Consider the following 21,863-nt stretch of genomic DNA (forward strand, 5'->3'; position numbering starts at 1 on the left):
ATTTTTTCAGCATTATTGAACCGCCAATACATATTTGGATAAATACAAACCTATGGGTCAGATTCTAACCTCTTCATGTAGCTCTTTTTTCAGACACATGACCTGATTAGACATTGTCATATGAGAAGTTCCTGTCAAAATAGTGAGAAAAGTTGGCCCTCTCTATCTCCAATGGCCAACAATGGATGGACAAGAAAAAATAATTACCACTTTGTTTTGGACTTTTAAACATTGGGCCAGATCCATATATGACCCACACATAAACAGTGTTACTCTTTGTCCCCCTCAAGTAGTTAGACCTATATAGTTTTACATATCTGCCCCTTGCTCTTACCTGTCAGCACTTGATCCTTTAGTTCAGTTAAGAGATCATACTTTTGGATACCAAGTTCAGTCTCCACTCCTGAAGACCCACCCCTAGTGTTGGGTTATACTTGGATAGTATAAACCCATGACTTAAAAAGACTGATAGTGATATATACCTGCTATGGATCTGCCCCACAATTTTCATTGCTTGCCATATAGATTTCATTTTTACCTTATTTCTTCCCCTTTAAAATTTGGTTGAGAGATACTTGATCTAATATTTCATAAATTCATACAACCAAATTATCTTTTTTTCTTTTGTTAGTCAAATGGATGCAGATTTAAGGCTTGAGCTGAGTGGTACACCTACTGGCCTGAATCCATGACTCTGGCCATGGAGTGCTCAGAGCAACTCAGTGAAAGCGGGAAGTGCAAAGGTAGTTTTAAACTACCTTTATATTCCCCAGTCCTGGGGCTTCTCTATACCAGGCCAGTCATCCAGAGAGTAACAGCAGCCTGAGGGCAGCCTGGATTTCCTCAGCGATGTCTCCTCTCTCCTGCCCATAATCTCCTAACTGGCTGCAGGCTAGGTAGTATGACATAGAAACCACTATGGCATCTCTATGCCAACAAAGAATTCCTCTACATTCGAGTGACCTTATCACAGTTAGCCAATCCAGCTTTGTACTAGCAAAGGGATGCAGAACTACCCTAATTCAGAAGACAATCTGGCTCACTGACTTCATTTTACCCTGATATATACTGACAATTCATATGGGGGTTCATCTTTACATATTTCTACACAGGGAAACTTCAATAATTTCTTTCCTGTGCTATTAATATTTTATAGCAATGAATCCTCATAATAAACAAACCTCTCACATACTACTCTACTAACATGCTAGTTGTATAGCTAATTGGTCTGGAGCACAACTTTCTTGCATCACCTGCCATGCTATAAACATATATGAAACCAATTAGTCTATTTATTTTCCATGCTGCATAAGAAACAGTATTAATTTTACTATTACAGTGCTAGAGAAACCATTAGTCAACTGAGACCTGATTCACCTCTGTATTAACCTAATCTTATGCCCATTTAAATGGAGTTACCCCAGCAGAAAACTAGCAGAAAATTAGCACAGAAGTGTAAATGGCCCCAGAAGCAGGCACCCTATATTAGTTCAAAACAGAGACTGATGGCTGAAATATTTCAGAAAACAATAATCAACTTAATTGTAATTAATTGTACCTTGGAAATTGTAGGAATTTGGTTGCAGTAATTTATCAATGGTTGAATGAGTTAAACACTTTTTTTTTCACTCAGTTGTTCTAATTGTTTCCAAAATGACCGATTGGAGCTTTCTCTAGGTAACCTAATATCTTACTCTTGCCATCCACTCCACTATATAGCTACCCTCCAGCCAGGCTTGTTTCAGACTTTGGGGAGAGAAGGCATACCAGTCAGACACCTAAAATTTAACCTACTTCCATACAGCCTGGAGAAGAATAGCAGGATTCTGGACCTCTTCTTTACAAAGCCAGAATAAAGTGACATTGGGATCTTGGGCCTGTTGTGAGAGTGAAAGATGGCTAGTGGGGGACCTGTGCAGGTGATAGTAGAAATATTGGTGAAGGAATCCAGAATTTAGATAATTCAATAAGTAGCCACACATGGATTTTTTGTGAACACTGAACCTCCATCATCTCCAGAGTTTCAAGTATCACTGCTACTAACTAGGCCCTGCAGGTTACCCTTCAAGAGACAGTGAACCAGGCCATCCTGGACTGCATCAAAGTTCACTCCATGTAGAAATTATGAAATCCCCCCTTCCTTCTTTCTTCTGTCTGCCACTTCCAACCAAAGCCCAGGGGTTAGCCGTACTCCATTGCAAAGAAATTTAGCTGTAAATTTATTTAAACTGAATTTAAATTTTCTGTCTCTTAATTTGGTGAGACATACAATGGAGACAGGACTGATTGTGCCTCATTCACATAGCTCAGATGCTTATCCCACATTATTGCATACTATATTCATTCTGCAAGTGAATTCTTATAGGAAATGCTGTTATTTGTGTATCCTCCTTCCCTCTAATTACACCTTCTCTAAACAAGCAGCACAGTGCTTTGATGTAACCCTGTAATTTCAAGAGAAAATAACAGCTCTGATGTCACCTCAGCTCATCACAAATGTATTTCAGATAGAGTCTGATCTCAGTTACATCAGTGTAAATCAAAAGAAACACAACTTGCTTCACTGGAATTATTTTGGCTTGACAATAGTATAAATGAGACTGGAATCTCTTTCACAGAATCTATTGATATAAAACACGTATTTTCTAGCTATGCTTTTCGACTGTAGAATTTATCTTGGCTAATGTTAGATCTATAAAAATCTCTTATATAAAAAACAGGATTACTCCCCAGCTTTTTAAAACTTCTCTAAAGACATGAGGCTTAAGTGGGGTGTTGCAGTGGAGAGTATGCATAGTGGACCAAATCCTGCAGTCCTTCCTTAGACAAAATTCCTATTGAATTCCATGGGAGCGTTGTCTATGTGAGGACTGCAGGATTTGCCCTTGGGCTCTTCCAGGGCTCTTTGCGTAGATGAAGTCCTTTCCCTGATTATCTCATCAATTATTGAAGATAGATGGCCCAGATATAAACTAGTTTGCTATAATGAGTCGCATACAGCAATTTATGCAGAAAATAAGATGTGTCAGAATAACAGATACGTCAGATTGCATATGCTACTGTTTCCATGTCTTTGTTATTGTGTCAAGCGTTACAAAGACAGCTTGTGTTTTGTTTTTTAAATCAAACAACAAAAGCCTAAATCCCCTATGTCTAAACACTCTGAACTTTTATGGGATACAAAAATGAAAACCCAGGTCTGATCTTGGTGAGCAAGCGAAAACCACAGTTTAGAGCTGTGACAGTGAGCCAGCCAGCAGCTAAGTAACCCAAAATCAACCTTTAAAGACATATTAGAAGAGTATTGAAACGGTAAACAGGACCATTCCTTGTAGATAGTTAGCAAAGTCATGTTAAAGGACTAGTATTCTTGAAATATAAGCCTGTATAGAGAATTTGAAATTGATACTAATTGTATTTGTCTGTGTTTACCTATATGTTGTTAGAAGATTAATAATATGACCAAATTAACTTGAAAATGCTAAACTTTGGTTCCTGTCTGTAATGTTTCATTACTATATTCTATAGATTCAGAGATCAAAAGGGAATATTAACATTTAGATGAAACCTGTTTTATAATAATAATATTGTCTTCATTTCTCCTTGAAGTTTGTAGTAAACTACCTATGAACTGTTTGAATGGGTAATCGTCTTATGCTAATCAGTGCAACTATTTTATCTGTGTATACATAGGAAATAGAAGGTTAGCTTCAAAGCAACAATACACACTATCTATTCTTCATCTGGGAAGGCCCTTGCTGTGATCATGTGCTGTCAAGTGGCTTATCTGCTGAGCTTCATCTATAAATAAGGGGTCGGGCCTGAACCTTACTATCTCAGATCTGCTTAAACTTTGTCAGGGGAAGTTCAAGTCGCAAGACTGAGGTCTCCAGGTATATCCTGGATTATCCCTGCAAATTTTTGTGGAAGAATTTGAACAAACTCTACACATAGACTGACTATTGGACTATGGAACTGGTTCTCTAAGAACTTTTACAAACCAGCAGGCTCATCATGATTGACAAAGAGGAGAAGTCAGATGTAGAAGGAGAGGTAGGAAGAGATGTAGCTGAGGGCTCTGTGCTGTAGATCCTTGGAAGTAAGAACAGGATGTTTAAAGCCCCTTTTCTTTTTGTACCTTAAAGTGGAGAGACAATAGATAAAGGAGGGGTAAGAGAAAAGAGAGAAAGGAAGATGACTTTGGCAGCAATGTTCTGGAAATCTAACCTTATAGGAAAGAATTTCTATCTTTCATAGAATCATAGAATATTAGGGTTGGAAGAGACCTCAGGAGGTCATCTAGTCCAATCCCCTGGTCAAAGCAGGACCAACACCAACTAAATCAACTAAACTGTTTTGTGTAATCTTTTTATAAAATAAATTAATAGCCCTGCAGTGCTAAAAAAGAAACAAAAGAAAGCGAAGAAAGCGAAGAAAGTGTATAAAAAATATTAAAACATGAACAAGTAGAAAAAATATATCAAGAATATACCATAGAAAGATAGATTGGTGCAGATTTGTTTTACAGAATCATGACCAAACCCTAAAACTCCACTCACAATCAAAGCTCCTACTGAAATACATAGACGTTTTGCATAACAAAGGACTTCCAGATCTGCCCCTTAGTTTGGATGGAATGTGCAGAAGTCCAACTTGTGGCCTATCATCTTTAATTCCCTCTTAAACTTTTAAATTATGTATAGGCATTGTGCTGCTCTGGAAAGGGGTAAATTTTGCCCTGCATATCTGATTAATGGCAAATTCAACACACACAGCAGATTATGGAAACAGGTCAGTAAATATCTAGGACATTAGAATCCTACAGATCAATCTTATTTTATGGGTTCTTCTGTCTCTGTCTGTCTCTCTCTCCCTCCCTCTCTCTCTCTCGTGTAATCCATTATATTTTAGGGCATAGTGAAATAAAACTTGGCTGCTAGGCTCATAACTCTAAACCATTAACACTAAATTGTATATATTTCTGTACATACCCATGTCCTTTTGGCATTACCTGGTAAGACATCTCTCTCCCGCAATCAGGAAATTAATGAAATATTTTATAACAGATTCTGTTACCATTATTGCAGGGCACTCTGTGGATAATGCAGTCTAATTATAGCTTATTATATGCAAAGGCTTCCATCTGTTCTCAGTCCAGACAGATGGTAATCAAGCCCATTTCAACCTACCCATTGATATTGCTTTGTTTGTGATACTGGTAATGGTAAAGTGTGAAATGTGGAGCTCAGATATGAGCATGCTGGATACATTCCCCATTAGATAGAAATACTATACTGTGTCTCTTAGTAAATGTCTTAAATAACTCACAAAGTTGGATGTTGGAAAAGGTGGATTAAGCCAGATGTATTGAAAGAAGGAATCAATCAACTCAGATGTAATTAGACAAAGTTCTTTAAGTGCTCATCTTAAAAAAAACCATGGTGAATAGACAGGCTATATGATGATAATAAAATATACAAATGGAGCTGTAAAAAATTATATATGTGTCCAGCTACCCAAAAATTATTTGAGCAGGTGATGAACTATGGTATCAATTAGTTAGAAGAGTCATTCTACAGTACTTTGGTCTTTGCGCTTCACTTAAGATTGAATAACAGATATCATATCTGTAATAAGTGTGTCTTTCTTCAATGATTCACTTTAAAATGACATCAAATTCCCATTAAACACAGTACTGTGCAAGTACATTGACTTGTAAAGTGTACTTGCAGTACATAAAATCCTGCATGTTCTCAGTGGTCTGAATATTGTAAATACTATACCTGATATTCATACTACATGTCCTATGAAATAAAAACACGTTTTCCACTCCCCTTTGTGTTTCGTATGCACTTACAAAAACTTTGAGATTCATTAGGAGCATTTGCACTAATTTTAATAGACCTTGGATCAGACATCTCTCTCTCTCTCAGATCAACAGGAAAATAGAACATTTAGTTTGAAAATACCATTATAGTGTGGATAAAGAGTATAATTCAGATATTTTGTTTATTTAATTCTATGGAATAAGAAGGATGCTGGTAAATACACCCGTTTTTGGAATAAACTATGTTTATACTTCTTATAATTATCAGTTAATAGTATGTAATCCTTAGAATAACTATTTAAATCAAATTATAGATTTTAATTTCTAGCTTTGTGAGAAACATAGAGCAAAATTCCTTTTTGGTGTAAAGTGATGCAGCTCCATTGATTTCAGTGGAACAGCACAAATTTATACCAGCAAAGAATTTGGTTCACATGTGGTTTATGGCACCTGAAGATTCAGAACAGTGATTATAAAAAGCTCTAGCAAATGAGCCATTATGGAAATGCTTATGTGTGCTGAAATACTAGGATTTCACATATAATTGCTATCTTTCTGCAACTGTCTGAAAGTCATTTTCTTCCCTACTGGGGCTGGGTTTTTGCTCTTGTCATTTCCTCCTCATTGTTCTGTCAGAACTGAGCTCCCTGGAAGAGGTAAAGGATTTAATTCCCTAATCAGTGATTCTCCCGAGATCCACAAGATTTAGTGAGTTTGTCAAGATCCATGTGTGACATGTTGGGTCACAGAGACCCCCTTGAGACTGCCACCTGATGTGCTGAGACTACCTCTGAGCCTGTTTTCCCTGGCACCTTGGGACTTCAATACCCTGTCTTGTTGAGCCAGACATGCTAGCCTGCTAGAAACACAGACCCAGGTCTGAATCACATCCCCCCAAAGCTGCAGGCTTCACTGAAAACAGCTTAAGAAGTGCTCCTGGATCCAGCAACCAGATACCCAGTTCCCAATGTGGTCCAAACCCCAGATAAATCCATGCTACTCTGTATAAAGCTTATACGGGGTAAAGTCATAAATTGTTTGCCCTCTATAATACTGATAGAGAGATATATACAGCTGTTCGCTCCCCCAGGTATTAATACTTGCTCTGGGTTAATTAATGAGCAAAAAGTGATTTTATTCAATATAAAAAATAAGATTTAAGTGGTTCCAAATAATAACAGACAGAACAAAGTGAATTTCCTAGCAAAATAAAACAAAATCACCCAAGTCTAAGCCTAATACAGCAGGAAACTAAATGCAGGTAAATCTCACCCTCAGAGATGTTCCAATAAGCTTCTTTCACAGACTCCTTCCTAGTCTGGGTCCAGCAATCACTCACACACCCAAAGTTACTGTCCTTTTATCCAGTTTCTTTCGGGCATCTCTTTGGGGTGGAGAGGCTATCTTTTGAGCCAGCTGAAGACAAAATGGAGGGGTTCCCAGGGTCTTTTATATTCTGTCTCTCGTGGGTGGAAACCCCTTTGTTCTTCTATTTACATGTTAGTTTGAATGTTCCCAGGAAAGCTCAGATGTGGATTGGTGTCTCCCAAAGTCCATTGTTAGTTAATTACTAACTAACTAATTACTAATTCAATTACTTGCATATCCCTTCACACTATGTTGACCAAATCTGTTTTATGTGCTTCCTACAGCAAACACTTTAAATACAAGCATAGAGCCAACGCTCATAACTTCAGATATAAAAATGATACATGCATACAAATAGGATGAATATATTCAGTAGATCATAACCTTTGCAAAGATTGTTACATGGCATATCTAGTATAAAACTTATTTCAGTTATGTCATATTTACACTCATAAGCATATTTCTATAAAGCATTATGGGGTGCAACATCACACCATGTATCTCTGGATAACTATTCTCCTGGGCTCCTCTGTTCCTGGCAACAGGACTTCTTCAGTGTCCCCCCACCATTGGCTATCCCCTCTAGTGGCTACATATTAACAGCCATGAAAGAAGTCCGCAACTGAAGCAATATTAGCTAGATTTCGGCCTTGGAGTTCACTGGATCTAACTTCTCTTCATCCACAACTTACTAAACAGGAATAACAGTATATCCAGTCACTACATACAATTGGCTTTGGAAAACTTAAACTCTATTTCTCATTGTCATTATTAAGATGTCTCATTCAAGTACTGTCACTTCACTACTCTGGAAGATTATTTTCTTTAAAAATTCAGTATCCAAATTGTATTATATTGTATTGCATTTCCTCTTACAACAACTTTGGTAAAGCTTAAGTTTAAAAACAACCCCAATTCTGATTAATTATCATATTAATACTAGCCCCAATCTTAAATTCTTTATTCAGGCAAAATTGCCATTGATTCCAGGAGTTACATATCCCAGGATAATAGTAAGCTACTTCCTTTAGTAATATTCACTCTGTGGAGTTTACAAATTTTGCTTTTTCTTCTAACAACTGTCTATCATTGATAGTATTATTTAGTTAGCAATTATATTTCAATTCAGTGTCCAAATAACATATTTTTTCTACAGCACAGTCTTCATGCTGTATCTTCAAGCATTGTTATTTTAAAACCAGTACTTTTCTGGCATGGAAGAGCATGTACCTGTACTGTCTCATGTATTGATTTCAGTGGGAATTTTTTCCTGTAAGGTGTGTATTAGCAGGATGTAATCTGGATTCTTAATTTATAAGCAAAAAATCTAGTATAATAGAAGTAGACGATTATTATATAATAATACTATAATACCTTTTGAACTATCAGATGAAAAGTAAGAGGAACTCTTTCAGATAGTGTGAATTCCTACCAACGTCTAAAAATTCCAGAAAAAAATTCTGCGAGAGTCTGTAGAATTGTACAAACTTCAACAAACCACATTACAAAGTCTTTGTGATTTTAGCTGATGGCGTGGGTTTAGTTTAGGCTACAGTGCTTAGGTTTTCAAATGTTGTACATATGACAGATCATTAAAGTGACTGGCAGCAACTAGTGGCTCTGCCAGCATTTCTCATCTTTCTCATTTCATCTCATCTTCTAGACACTAAAAATAAGATCCCAGTTCTCAAAAGGACTTTCCTAGGGAAAAAAATCATTATATTATTATTAATGATAGCATTTAATAAGGATTAAATTACTATAGTTGTCAAAAAATAGAAGGGTTCTACAAAAATTAGTTTAAAGATGAATCATTTCTGAGAGAATAATATCCATTCTGAGAAATTTAATAACAATAATTACATTTTATGGGACAGTTAAAATTACTTACACTGGTTGGTAGTTACTCACATTAGTAGTACCACTCACCAATGGGTAAAATTCCATGGAAAGGCACCTGCAAGGCCTATGAGCCACTTAAAACCCACTTAAGCCCTATTTTGAGAGATTTAAGTGCTGAATAGATTTAGTGTCAGCCTTTTGCACAGGGTTGAGTTTTATTCCAATATGAGTATGTGGTTCCAGAAAAAATATTGTTTTCTTCTAAATTCTCTTCTATTTTCAAAAAGGTTAGTATCACTGTTGTAGCATAAAGGAGAAGACACAAACTATTGGATAGAACCTAATTGTGGTGCAACTAGTTCTCTTTCTTCATAACACTTCCTCAACCCAACCCAATTTATGTAAAACTGTTGGCATTTTACCAAATGGATTAAGAATATCACACACACACACACACACACACACACACACACACACTGATATATCCGGTGCTGTTTTTGGTACCTAGCTTGCTAGCAGAGCACCAAGGATTGTATGTGTATTCACATTGGTAGAAGGAGAGAGATTGACGTCATTTGCCTCATAGGAAGTTTCTATTGGGCCTGATCCATCTCCAACTGAAGTCAAGGGGAAAATGTTAAAATGTATATCCTTATTGATTTTTTTCCTTATCGAATCCTATTTTTATTAATCACTTGCAGGCAGTAGCACTCATGATGTAATAAGTGCTTTCAAGATGTACGAGAAAGGGGACAGCCTCCCCAGAGGATCTCATGGTATAAGGTCAGATACGCTGTCAGGTACAGAGAACAACAGTAGTGACTTTCTGCACAAATCTTTCACTGTAGACAGACTAGCATTTAAGGGGGAGAGGAGGTAGAAATGGAAAGGATAATGCCCCACAGAGGTTGTACCATATCTAGGAGGGCCATGTGGAAGAAAAGAAGGAATGACTGCAACTGTATCATTCTCAGCTACAAACAACTGGGGTTCTTTTAATTAAAAAATAAGTTAGCAAGAAAGAGTTTAATAAAAAGCACTTAAAGAATAGAAAGACACTTGAACTGTAGTGTACATAAAGTAAGACAAAATCAAATTGGTGCCCATAATCCTCAAGTGTCTCTCTAGCACCTAGTAAATATTTCCATCATAATTTACATTAATAAAAATGCAGTCTCTATTTTATTATTTAAATTTATTTTAGAGGTTTATTTGTCCTTTTCATGAAAACGGAGGGAAACACTGAAAAGTTTTCTGTTTTATCAAAACATATAACTGCCATTTCATGTGTGTTGCTCCAATCATAAAGAATGTGCACTTTTTTCAGTCATGCAGTATTTAATAGTAAAAGACCATCACTCAGCCAAAAGTATGAATTCATGTTTTCTACTGGTATGTCTTGCTAACTTTAAAATTGAATGAGTCCTTGGGAAAATCTTATTACAGTTTTTGTAAATGATCATAAAAACTATTGTACATCCTGAAATTTCATTAATAAAACAGTGTCATGAAGTCAGGATATGAAAGTTACTTATGTTAGCATTACTATAATATACAATATAAGCTGCGCTATAAAAATATAATTAAGATTAGCTAGTGACAAATAACTTATGTGGAAAATAGTCCAGCAAGGCACACTATGCTTCATCCCACATTTGTTGTAAGCCCAACATTCCCATCAACTTCAGTGCAAGATTGAGCCCATGGGTCCCAAATCCTGAGAGAAGTGAAGCATTTGCAAATCAAATTGAAGTCAGTCTTTGGCACTCTTTAAACAACATTTCCCTTTTATGTAGGGTAGATTCTTACTTTTAGTAAACAGAGTTTTGTACTTAAAAAAGAAATCCAGCTCCATCCCTCTGCTCTGTGAGTCTGAAAACTCTGAAGGGTGTTAAGGAACAACAAGAGTAGTTTAACTATACTGGGAGACAGGATTCAAAAACAAAGTTAAGGAGAGCATACTGACTGTATCCCATGGGGCATAGCTCCCCAGGATCATCCTGAGAATCATTACCAAGGGAGGATTTAGAAGCAGAATGGAGGCAGTTGCTCCATGACTACGCTGATGCACCTTTTCAAACTCACATGCAGGAGTATGTATGTTTGGGATGCAGGGACAATATTACAGACAATGGTATCAGACCATTTTCTACTGTATAATACATACTGGCAATAGGCTATTAGAGAGATATTCTAGCTGGAGAGATTGAGAATTACAAAACTTCCATCATTAATGCAATGAGGAGGCATAAAACTATCTTTAATTACCATAGAATAGTCATGCAGTTGGGCAGAAACACTGATATCTAGTATAACTCAAAAGAATTCCTAAAGTTTGAAATAGCAATGAAAATCACAAATTTGATGAACTGCCTGAAATACAAGGGGAAAACCTCCACCAACACCAGTACAAACTGCAAATAGCCTACTCAAACAGAGCAGAAGTGACCCATACATTGCTATGCTGGAGTGCTGAATATACCAACCAATGGCAAGGAATTACTTGCTTAAATACTACTAAGTTTGCATTTGCAAACAATTTTGCTTTCCACAAAAATCAGCAGTTAAAGATAAGAAGTCAACAGTTAAGCTTAGCTAATGTCCTGGGAAAAGATCAAGGTAAAAGGAGTGTTCCTGTCTAGGAACACTAAAATTTAACCTCTAATACAGGAAACAGAGTGCAAATGTGGAATCCTTGTGGATGATGGTAGCCTTGCATTGCTATAGTCAAGTTATGCACACCAAGATCTTATATAGTACACAGAAAAATGGAAGAATTATTAGTGAGAAATATTTGTTCAGATGAATTTAATCCCATTGGTTCTGATTACAGCTCAAACTGATTTATTTCCCAGTCACAAGACAGTTTAGTTTACAGGTGCATTTTACAACATGAATTTGACATGAAGTTTCAGAATAGTTTCAGTGCAAATTTTTTTTTTTTTGGGGGGGGGGTGTTTAGATGTTGCTTGTAATTATTAAAATTGGGAGCACTGGCTGTTGGGAGTCTGAAAGGACAGGAAACAGGAAGGAGGGGGGAGTAGTTGAAGAGGCTGAGGGAGAGCTACTGAGGGTGCAGCAGCAGCTTGGAAAAGAGGTTTCCACTTTAAAAAATAAAGTCCTGTTGAAGTTTGTTAGTACCTTGCCTTGCTACTACAACATTTTGGCGACAAGGATGGATCTTCTCCCTCTGAACCCACCTGCACCCTTTCTACAAAGCCCAGGTGAGCCTCCAATTGCTTTTACTGCCTGGATCCCTATGTTTGAGACCTATCTGCCTGCAATCAGTACTACAGAAACTTCTGAAGTAAGAAAGTGTGCTCTGCTAATCCACTGCCTTGGAGCAGAAGGGCAGCGTATATTTTACACTTTTCCCTTGCAGACGATAAATATGAGACTGCACTCACTGCATTAAATAACCTTTTTGTACCAAAAGTGAATGTAGTAGCTAATCACTACAGATTTCACCAGCGTGAGCAGAAACCAGGGGAGACTATACTGCAGAATATTGCTTCCCTGAGGAGTCTTATTGTAACTTGTGACTTTGGGAATATGGCAGATGAGATGATTAGAGACCAGCTCATTGAGAAAACAACCATGCTTCATGTAAGAGAACATTTTCTTCTAGAACCAAAACTTACACTAGAAAAAGCAATAACCATTGCTTCCCAGATTGAGTAAGCTACAGCTGAAGCCAAAATAATGAGCATGGATACAGGAGGCACAGTCCAGCCTGTGACTCCTTTGCAGAAAAGTTCACTATCGCTGCAGACAAACAATTACAAGAGGAAAACTAATGAAAAACCACCAAATCAGCAAATTCAAAATACAGTACAAGCATGCTTTCGCTGTGGATCCCCACAACACCTCGCAAGCTACACAGGATGTCCGGCAAAAGTAGCTCAGTGCAATCATTGCAAAAAGATTGGGCATTTTGCTAAAGTATGTTGCAGCAGCCAGTTCAATCAACAGGTGCATGCAGTTACAATACCAAATGTTACTGTGCTGAGCGTGGACAAAATCACTACTGCACATATTCCAGAACAAATAAAGTGCACAGTAAACGTTTCCGCCATACCATCAGGCAAATCACACTCTATTCAGCTAATGTTGGACACTGGCTCAGCAGTATCTATACTACCTGATTCCATCTATTTGCATTACTTTAAAGATGTGCCTCTTACTGAACCCAAGCTTCACTTGGTGTGCTATTTGAAAAACCATATTCAAGTACATGGCTGCCTGCCAGCAATAGTTACTTTTGGTGATTGCTGTGTAACTGCAGAGTTCTACATTGCCCACAAAGGCACTCCTATCCTTGGCAGAGATTTATTGGCTGTTTTAAATCTCAGGGTAGTTAATGGACGAATTGATCTTCCTCAGCAAAGCACTCTTGCGGTACACACACCAGTGTCAGCTGGGACCCAACACCAGGTTAAGGAGAAACTCAGCTGTGCTTATGTGTTTCTGCATAAAGTTAATATGCAGGATAATGTGATGCCTGTACAACAGAAATTACAGTGCTTACCATTTTCAGTCAGGGAGGTTGTTTCAGAGGAACTTAGAAAGCTTGTTCAAGAGGACATTATTGCTGAGAGGAAATATTCTACAGAGGAAAAAGAAGCACGTGCTTGTGTCTGGGCTACTGAAAAATGGAGAACTTACCGGTGGGGCCGCACATTCAAGTTGCGCACAGACCACAGCCCTTTGACGATGTTGCTCACCACAAAAGGACTGGGAAGAGCGGGATATCGTATTGCTAGATGGTCTGCAAGACTACTCTCTTTCAAATAGGAACTGGAATATAAGCCTGGAAACCAAAATGTGGTAGCTGATTGCCTTTCTCGCCTGCCTTTGTCTTCACCAGATGGTCCACCAGAGGATGAGGATGTAGTTGTTGCCCTTATTACAAGCACTCTTACTGCAGTTACAAGAGAACAATTTGAAGCTGCTTGTTCAGTGTGTCCAATTCAACAAAAACTATGGGAATTTCTGACAAAGAGATGGCCCAGTCACCCTAAAAACCTTGACCCAGTTTTGCTGCCTTATTTTAGAGATTGGGATGAACTTTCTTTGCTCAATGGCTGTGTGCTATGAAGTACACACTGGCTACTTGTGCCAGAAGAATTACAGTCAAAACTCATACACCTGGCACACAATACTCATCAAGAAATTGTCAGAACCAAACAACGACTACGGGATCTGTGTTGGTGGCCAGGGATGGACTCTCAAACTGAAGCACTCATAAAATCCTGTGTCACTTGCCAAATGCATGTTAAGACAGCAATGACATGAACCCCTCCATTACAGCCTGTTCCCCTTCCTGAATCTGGATGGGAAAAAGTGGCGATTGACATTCTAGGACCCTTTGATACTGCTCCAATTGACTGTCGTTATGCCATCACCTTAATAGACTATTTCAGTAAATGGCCTGAGGTAGCGTTTACATCGCAAATCTCTTCTGCTGCAGTAATTAAGTTCCTCTCTTCAGTTTTTAGCAGGGAAGGTAGCCCCAAAGAACTGGTTTCAGATAATGGTAGTCAATTTACTTCTCTGGAGTTTGAAATGTTTCTAGCAGAGAGGAACATTTTACATAGAAGGTCATCCCTATACTACCCTCAAGCCAATGGAGAAATCAAACAGTTTAACAGAAGTTTGAAAGCATTGAAAGCATTTAGCAAATGGCTAAACTGGAAGGGTGACTGTGGATAACCTTCACTACTGATTTCTTGCAAGCATAGCGGGCTACATGACATGCCACAACACAAAGATCACCCGCAGAGTTACTGCATGGAAAACAGATGAATACTAAACTGAACTTTGCTGGATTGTTAAAGGCATGACCTGTGGCCCCAACCAAGGATGATGTGAGAAAAACAGTTGAACAGAACCAAGCAAAGTATAAGGCTTTCACAGATAAGCGGTGGGGTGCTAAGGAACCAAAGTTTGAGTATGTCTCCTTCATTAGAATATGAAAACCCGGAATTTTATGCAAAGGGGACCATAAATTCACAGCTCCTCTTAAAATCATAGAGAAGAAGGGACTTTACACCTATAGACTTTCTGATGGGCAGGTATGGAATGCTTCTTATCTTGCACTTGTCTGTGCACCAAGAGGAGATTATGCCAACACCCAGTGTGCATTGGATGACTTCACCATAGTATCAACACAACAAGACATTGCACTGGAACCAGGGCTTGAGAGATGGCCTGTCAGACCCAGACGACCACTTGTCTGGACTAGAGACTATGTGATGTTGTATCTATAGTGTTTTTAGTGTAATAATTCTGTCAACAGTATAGTGTCTTGTTTCCTATTTGTTCCTGTGGTTAGAACAACAATGTTTATTGTAATTGGGAGAGTTTCTTAAGAGAGGAGGGAATGTGGTGTTTAGATGTTGCTTGTAATTATTAGAATTGGGAGCACTGGCTGTTGAGAGTCTGAAAGGACAGGAAACAGGAAGGAGTGGGGAGGAGTTGAAGAGGCTGAGGGAGAGCTACTGAGGGTGCAGCAGCAGTTTGGAAAGAGGTTTCCACTTTAAAAAATAAAGTCCTGTTGAAGTTTGTTAGTACGTTGCCTGGCTACTACAACAGGTGGTTAGATTCACAAGGGAACTTAGGCATCGTTCACAAAACTGAAGGAGGAGGCACTGCCGCTACCCTGCTTTTACCCAATACAGATGCTCCCCGACTTATGCAATCGCTCCATTCCGGAACGCCTTGCATAACTCGAATTTTTTGTAAGTCGGAAACGTATACCCGACCATTACGCAAAAAAAAAAAAAAAAAAAAAAAACCCTCCTATTTCTAGCTTATGGAACTTTTTTCATAAGTGCAGATTTGCATAAGTCGGGCCTTGTGTAACCCGGAGAGCGTCTATAGTCAGTACCCATCTGGGAGAGACAGATACAAATCCCCACTCTGCAGCAGGGACTTGAATATTGGTGTCCCCCCTCCAGGTACGTGCCCTAACCACCAGGCCATAGAGTCTTTCTCAAGTGGTCCTCCTGGCATAATGGCTATTCAAATATTTTATACAAAGTGGAACAGCTTCAACGGAAGAGATTCAGAGAAACCCAGCCTAGAACAGCCTGGTAGGTAGGTGTAGCCTGATATACAGATTATACGTTGATTATATTGATTACTTAAGAATTCCCAGTTATCCCTTTGAGGGTTGGCAGGTTCTTGTCCCAGGATCAGGCCCAGTATTATTCAAATTATTATAGAATCATAGAACTGGAAGGGACCTTGAGAGGTCATCAAGTCCAGTCCCCTGCACTCAAGGCAGGACTAAGTATTATCTAGACCAGGGGTTCCCAAACTTGGTTCGTGGTTTATTTAGGGTAAGTCCCTTGCGGTCCATGAGACACTTTGTTTACCTGAGCATCTTCAGGTACGGCCACTCACAGCTCCAAGTGGCCGCAATTCGCCGTTCCTGGCCAATGGGAGCTATGGGAAGCAGTGGCCCGGCCCGCACCACTTCCTGCAGCTCCCATTGGCCAGGAACAGCGAACCATGGCAACTGGGAGCTACAAGTGGCTGTACCTGTGGACTCTCAGGTAAACAAAGAGTCTCGTGGCCCACAGGGGCTTACCCTGAACAAACCGTGAACCAAGTTTGGGAACTCCTGATCTAGACCATCCCTGACAGGTGTTTGTCCAACCTTTTTTTAAAAAAAAAACAATGATGGAGATTCCCTTACCTCCTAGGCAATTTATTACAGAGCTTAACCACTCTGACAGTTAGGAAGTTTTTCCTAATGTCCAAACTAAACCACCCTTGCTGCAATTTAAGCCCATTGCCTCTTGTCCTATCCTCAGAGGTTAAGAAGAACAATTTTTCTCCCTGCTCCTTGTAACAACCTTTTATGTACTTGAAAACTGTTACCATGTCGCTCCTCAGTCTTCTCTTCTCCAGACGAAGTTGGGAACCCCAATGTGCACAGTTGCAACACGCACAGTTATAGGAACTCTTCTATATTTACAAATAATTTATTAATATATTTAGCAAAGTCACAAACACTCTATCTCAGTAAGGCAAACAGAAATAATACAGAAAGTACACCTGAACATCCATACTCCCATCATTCCTTGAAGAACAACATGAAATGTTAGCTATTATCTTCCTCATTACCATCACCTTCCTCATCTTCACCAGTGTTCATCATCCTGGCACCTCCCAAGGGCTACATCTCTCTCTCTCCTGCTTCCCACAGGCTGGGATGCTACTTTTATAATATGTTACACAAATGCTACCATGGCTAATACACATTCAGTAGAGGGTTTCCCCCTCTTCATTATTTGTATTTTCTCCCTTTATCAATGTTGACCTCCATACTAACATATAGGTTAGTATGTTAATGATCTCATCTTATTATCATGTATGTCAATTTGTTGAAGGCATTCTTGAGGTTGGATGTTCTTTCCAAAACTTTCCAAAAGCTGGTGTTAGCTCAGGTTTCCGTGGTTGGCTGATGTCATTATGGACAAAATTCCCCCTTACACTCTATTTCCCATTCCCCAAAATTTAGGGATTACTGTTGGGCCATTTATTTATGTCAAAGTTCATAGGCATTAAGCCTCATGCTAACTGCTGAAGTCAATGTTTTACAGGATACAAGCCTGTACGTTCCTTCCGTTAGTGCTGAATATTATAAAGGTAGAATAATAAAGTCAAGGCAGTGAATATAATAAAGGCAAGCTAGCCCTATCGGCTACAGAGGGCACTCACCTGAGAGGTGGGAAACCTGAGTTCATCCTTGCTCCAAAGCAGGGATTCAAACCTACGTCTCCTGTAACCCAGGTGAGTGTTCTAACCACTGGTCTGTAGGGCAAAAGGGAAGGTCAGTGAAGCAAAAAAAAAGTAAGTTAGTTGCCCATCTCTGCTTTTAACACAAGTGGTTAGATTTTTTAAGAAACTCAGCTTTTACATAAGCTGTTAAATGGAATGGCTAGATTTACAAAAGCGCTCAGCAGGTCCCACTGAAAATAGCTGGAAGTGTTGCATGCTGATTTCCTCTGAAAATCTGGTCCTATAGGTTTTGCTGCCAAAATCCACAGAGAAAACAAAAAAAAAAAACAATATGGTTAGCGCTACCTACTCTCATTGTATTATAAAACCACCTGAAAAATAAACCTGTTAACACTTGAAGCTAGACAGTAATGTTCTGAAGTAAGAAATGTTCTGAGCAAATTTCAGCTCAATATTAACAATAAAATGGATTTCTTATGTTCCCCTATAAGTGAGAGGTGAAATTAAGAGTAACAGATAGTGTTAAGGCAGATTGTATTATAGGTTCTGTTTAACTGAAATTATAGACAGCTCTCTTTTAGAGAAATGCTTATTGTTAGCTAGGGTACAATTTTATTTAGTGAAGTCTGTTTACTGATATTTTTTATAATTTCTAAAGATAGTTATGTACATAATTGTTTCCAAGATCAGGCCAAGTTAAGTATTGGAAAGAGTTACCACGAGAAGTTGAGGAATCCCTGTTTTTGGAGGTTTTTAAGAACAGGTTGGAGAAAGTCCTCTCAGAGATTGTCTAGGTTTACTTGGTCCTATCACAATGCATGGGGATGGATTTGATGGCCTCTTGCTGTTTCCAGCACAATACCTTTTGATGCTAAACCATTAGTTATAGGATTTATTCAGATAAAGTGAAGGCCCAAATGTTGAAACTAACCTCAACAATTTTAAATTATCTAATTAGCTCAGTGCTTTTGCAAAATGATATTTATTCTCTCTTTAGTGAACATTTTGTTGTAGCAATTGTCCTGTAAGACTTGGTAAAGTCAAACTGTTTTCCAGCTATAATGTGATGGCTGTAGCCTTTGGAATTTTTTAGCTCTGAGAAATACTCTTAAGTCTACTGGCAGCTAATTCAGAAATGACTTGTCATAAAAAAATGCATTGTTTGGCTTGTGAATTGATTTGCTCTGAGAATTTAACATGGCACTTAACAGATAACAAATAGAGCTTTCCTTTGATTTTACAAGACAAGCAGCTGTTTAATCAAAGTCATTCAGCATGTATGAAAGTATGCTCTGCAATACCACAGGAAGAGATTCATCTGTTTTTCCCATTCTAAGTCACACTGAGGAGTTCCAGTTAGCCTGCAATGTCACGTAACAAAAATCAATGCATTTCTGAAAGGGAAAAAATCAACACAGTGACAATGCTACTGCCAGAAAATGAGATAAAAGAGTAGAGTATCTATTATATTTTGTTGTTCAAAGTGGAAGTGGAATTCAATATTCAACAGACTATTGGTCCTCTGCTGCTTTGGGTATCCATCACCTATTAAACCATGAAGAGTTCTCTTTTCAACATTTCTATCATATATTTTATGTAAAAAACAGATATCAACATACAGTCAGACAGTTAAAATCCTTGGGGCAGATCCTGGTATAAGTTGTCATGAATATTGCACAAGTGTGAGGGTTGGGGGCAGGGTATAGGGAGGCACTGAAGAGAGTGACTTGGAGCTCTGTTTTGCAGGAGCAGTACATGTGCTTTGTGCAGAGGTCAGGAGTTAGAAAGAAAGAGGACAGGGCTGGGAAGACAGTGTCTGAGAGACTGGTAGAATAACTCTGAGCAAATCCATTATTCACTGCTCATAGCATGTGGAGGCGACTGGAGCCTCTAGGATGAGGTAATTTGTCCACATCCTTCCTGTAGTATGGGGCCCAAAACTGGACACAATACTCCAGATGTGGCCTCACCAGTGCCAAATAGAGGGGAATAATCATGTCCCTCGATCTGCTGGGAGTGCTCCTACTAATGCAGCCCAATATGCCATTAGCCTTCTTGGCAACAAGGGCACACTGCTGACTCATATCCAGCTTCTCATCCACGGTAATCCCCAGGTCCTTTTCTGCAGAACTGCTGCTTAGCCAGCCCCCAGTCCTGTAGCAGTGCATGGGATTCTTCCGTCCTAAATGCAGGACTCTGCACTTGTCCTTGTTGAACCTCATTAGATTTCTTTTGGCCCAATCCTCCAATTTGCCTAGGTCACTCTGGACCCTATCCCTACCCTCCCAGTATGGATGCTTGGAATGCAGAGACAGGGAGGGATAGCTTCCTTCTTCCCAGCCTAGGGACTATGGACTTCAGCTATTATTTCATCCTAGAGGCTGGAGTCCATAGTCCCTAGCACCGCTACAGGACTGGGGGCTGCTGGCTAAGCAGCAGTTCTGCTGTATTCATCTGGAGTATTGCGTCCAGTTTTGGGGCCCCCACTGCAGAAAGGATGTGAACAAATTGGAAAGAGTCGAGTGGAGGGCAATGGAAATGATCAGGGGGCTGGGGCACATGACTTATGAGGAGAGGCTGAGGGAACTAGGCTTGTTTAGTCTGCAGAAGAGAAGAGTGAGGGGGGATTTGATAGCAGCCTTCAACTACCTGAAGGGAGGTTCCAAAGAGGATGGAGCTTGGCTGTTCTCAGTGGTGGCAGATGACAGAACAAGGAGCAATGGTCTCAAGTTGCAGTGGGGGAGGTCTAGATTGGATATTAGGAAACACTATTTTACTAGGAGGGTGGTGAAGCACTGGAATAGGTTATCTAGGTAGAATCTCCATCCTTAGAGGTTTTTAAGGCCCGGCTTGGCAAAGCCCTGGCTGGGAAGATTTAATTGAGGTTGGTCCTGCTTTGAGCAGGGATTTGGACTAGATGACCTCCTGAGGTCTCTTCCAACCCTAATCTTCTATGATTCTATGATCCGGCAGAGCTACTCAAACTGGGAACTAGGGGGGAGGGAAGAATTGGCACTTAGTGAACACCAAAAGCACATGGACTGTAGTTACAATAAGATCATCTGCTTGTACTCACCATGATAGCATCAAAGCTACCAATGTTTCTAAGGGAATGGTAGAACTGTTTAGAGCAGGGATCAGCAACCTTTGGCCCACGGCCCGCCAGGGTAAGGCCCCTGGCAGACTGGGCCGGTTTGTTTACCTGCCGCATCTGCAGGTTCAGCCGATTGCAGCTCCCACTGGCCATGGTTTGTCACTCCAGGCCAATGGGAGCTGTGGGAAGTGGCACGGACCGAGGGATGTGCTGGCCGCCAGGGGGCTTACCTTGGCAGGACTCAGGCTAAAGGTTGCTGATCCCTGGTTTAGAGCTTACTAAATATGATAGTAATTCAGAATTGTAGCTATATTCATGCACTTGTGATACTTCATCAGAACTATGTGGGCTTTTGAATGTTTACTTTAAAATACACAGATTTATTTCTTGACTGAGACTGTATAAGCCTGTAGCAATTCTCTGGACATCATAAATCATTTGAAATTTTGTTTTGTGTACATATAGGGAAGAAATGATGTGGAGCTATCAAGTGGTTCCAGAAGCCTGTAGGCGAGATGAAACAATGGTATCCAAAATGAGAAAGTGTCATTTTTTGCACAGTTCCAGGAACATGGCATGAATTGCAGTTTTTACTGTTTTAAGTTAATGTCAACAGTTTAATGTGGTATTTATTGGCCAAAGCTACCAAATGACAACGTGTCAAAAGATTTTTATTGTTTTTTTCCTGAGTAGGTATTTTTGTTCAGAATTGATTCAATGGTTTAACTGTGGCAAAAATGGAATATCAACATTTTGAAATATACTACCATGAAATGTTTTCACATCACAGCTACTTAATTGTCAAAAGTGTCTCACAAGAGGTAAGGAGTACTTGTGGCACCTTAGAGACTAACAATTTTATTTGCGCATAAGCTTTCGTGAGCTACGGACCACTTCATTGGATGCATAGAATGGAACTATAGCAAGAAGAGATATATATATATATATATATATATATACAGAAAACATGAAAAGGTGGAG

The sequence above is a fragment of the Chelonia mydas genome, chromosome 1 (genome assembly GCF_015237465.2).
Source record: "Chelonia mydas isolate rCheMyd1 chromosome 1, rCheMyd1.pri.v2, whole genome shotgun sequence".
Lineage (NCBI taxonomy): Eukaryota > Metazoa > Chordata > Testudines > Cheloniidae > Chelonia > Chelonia mydas.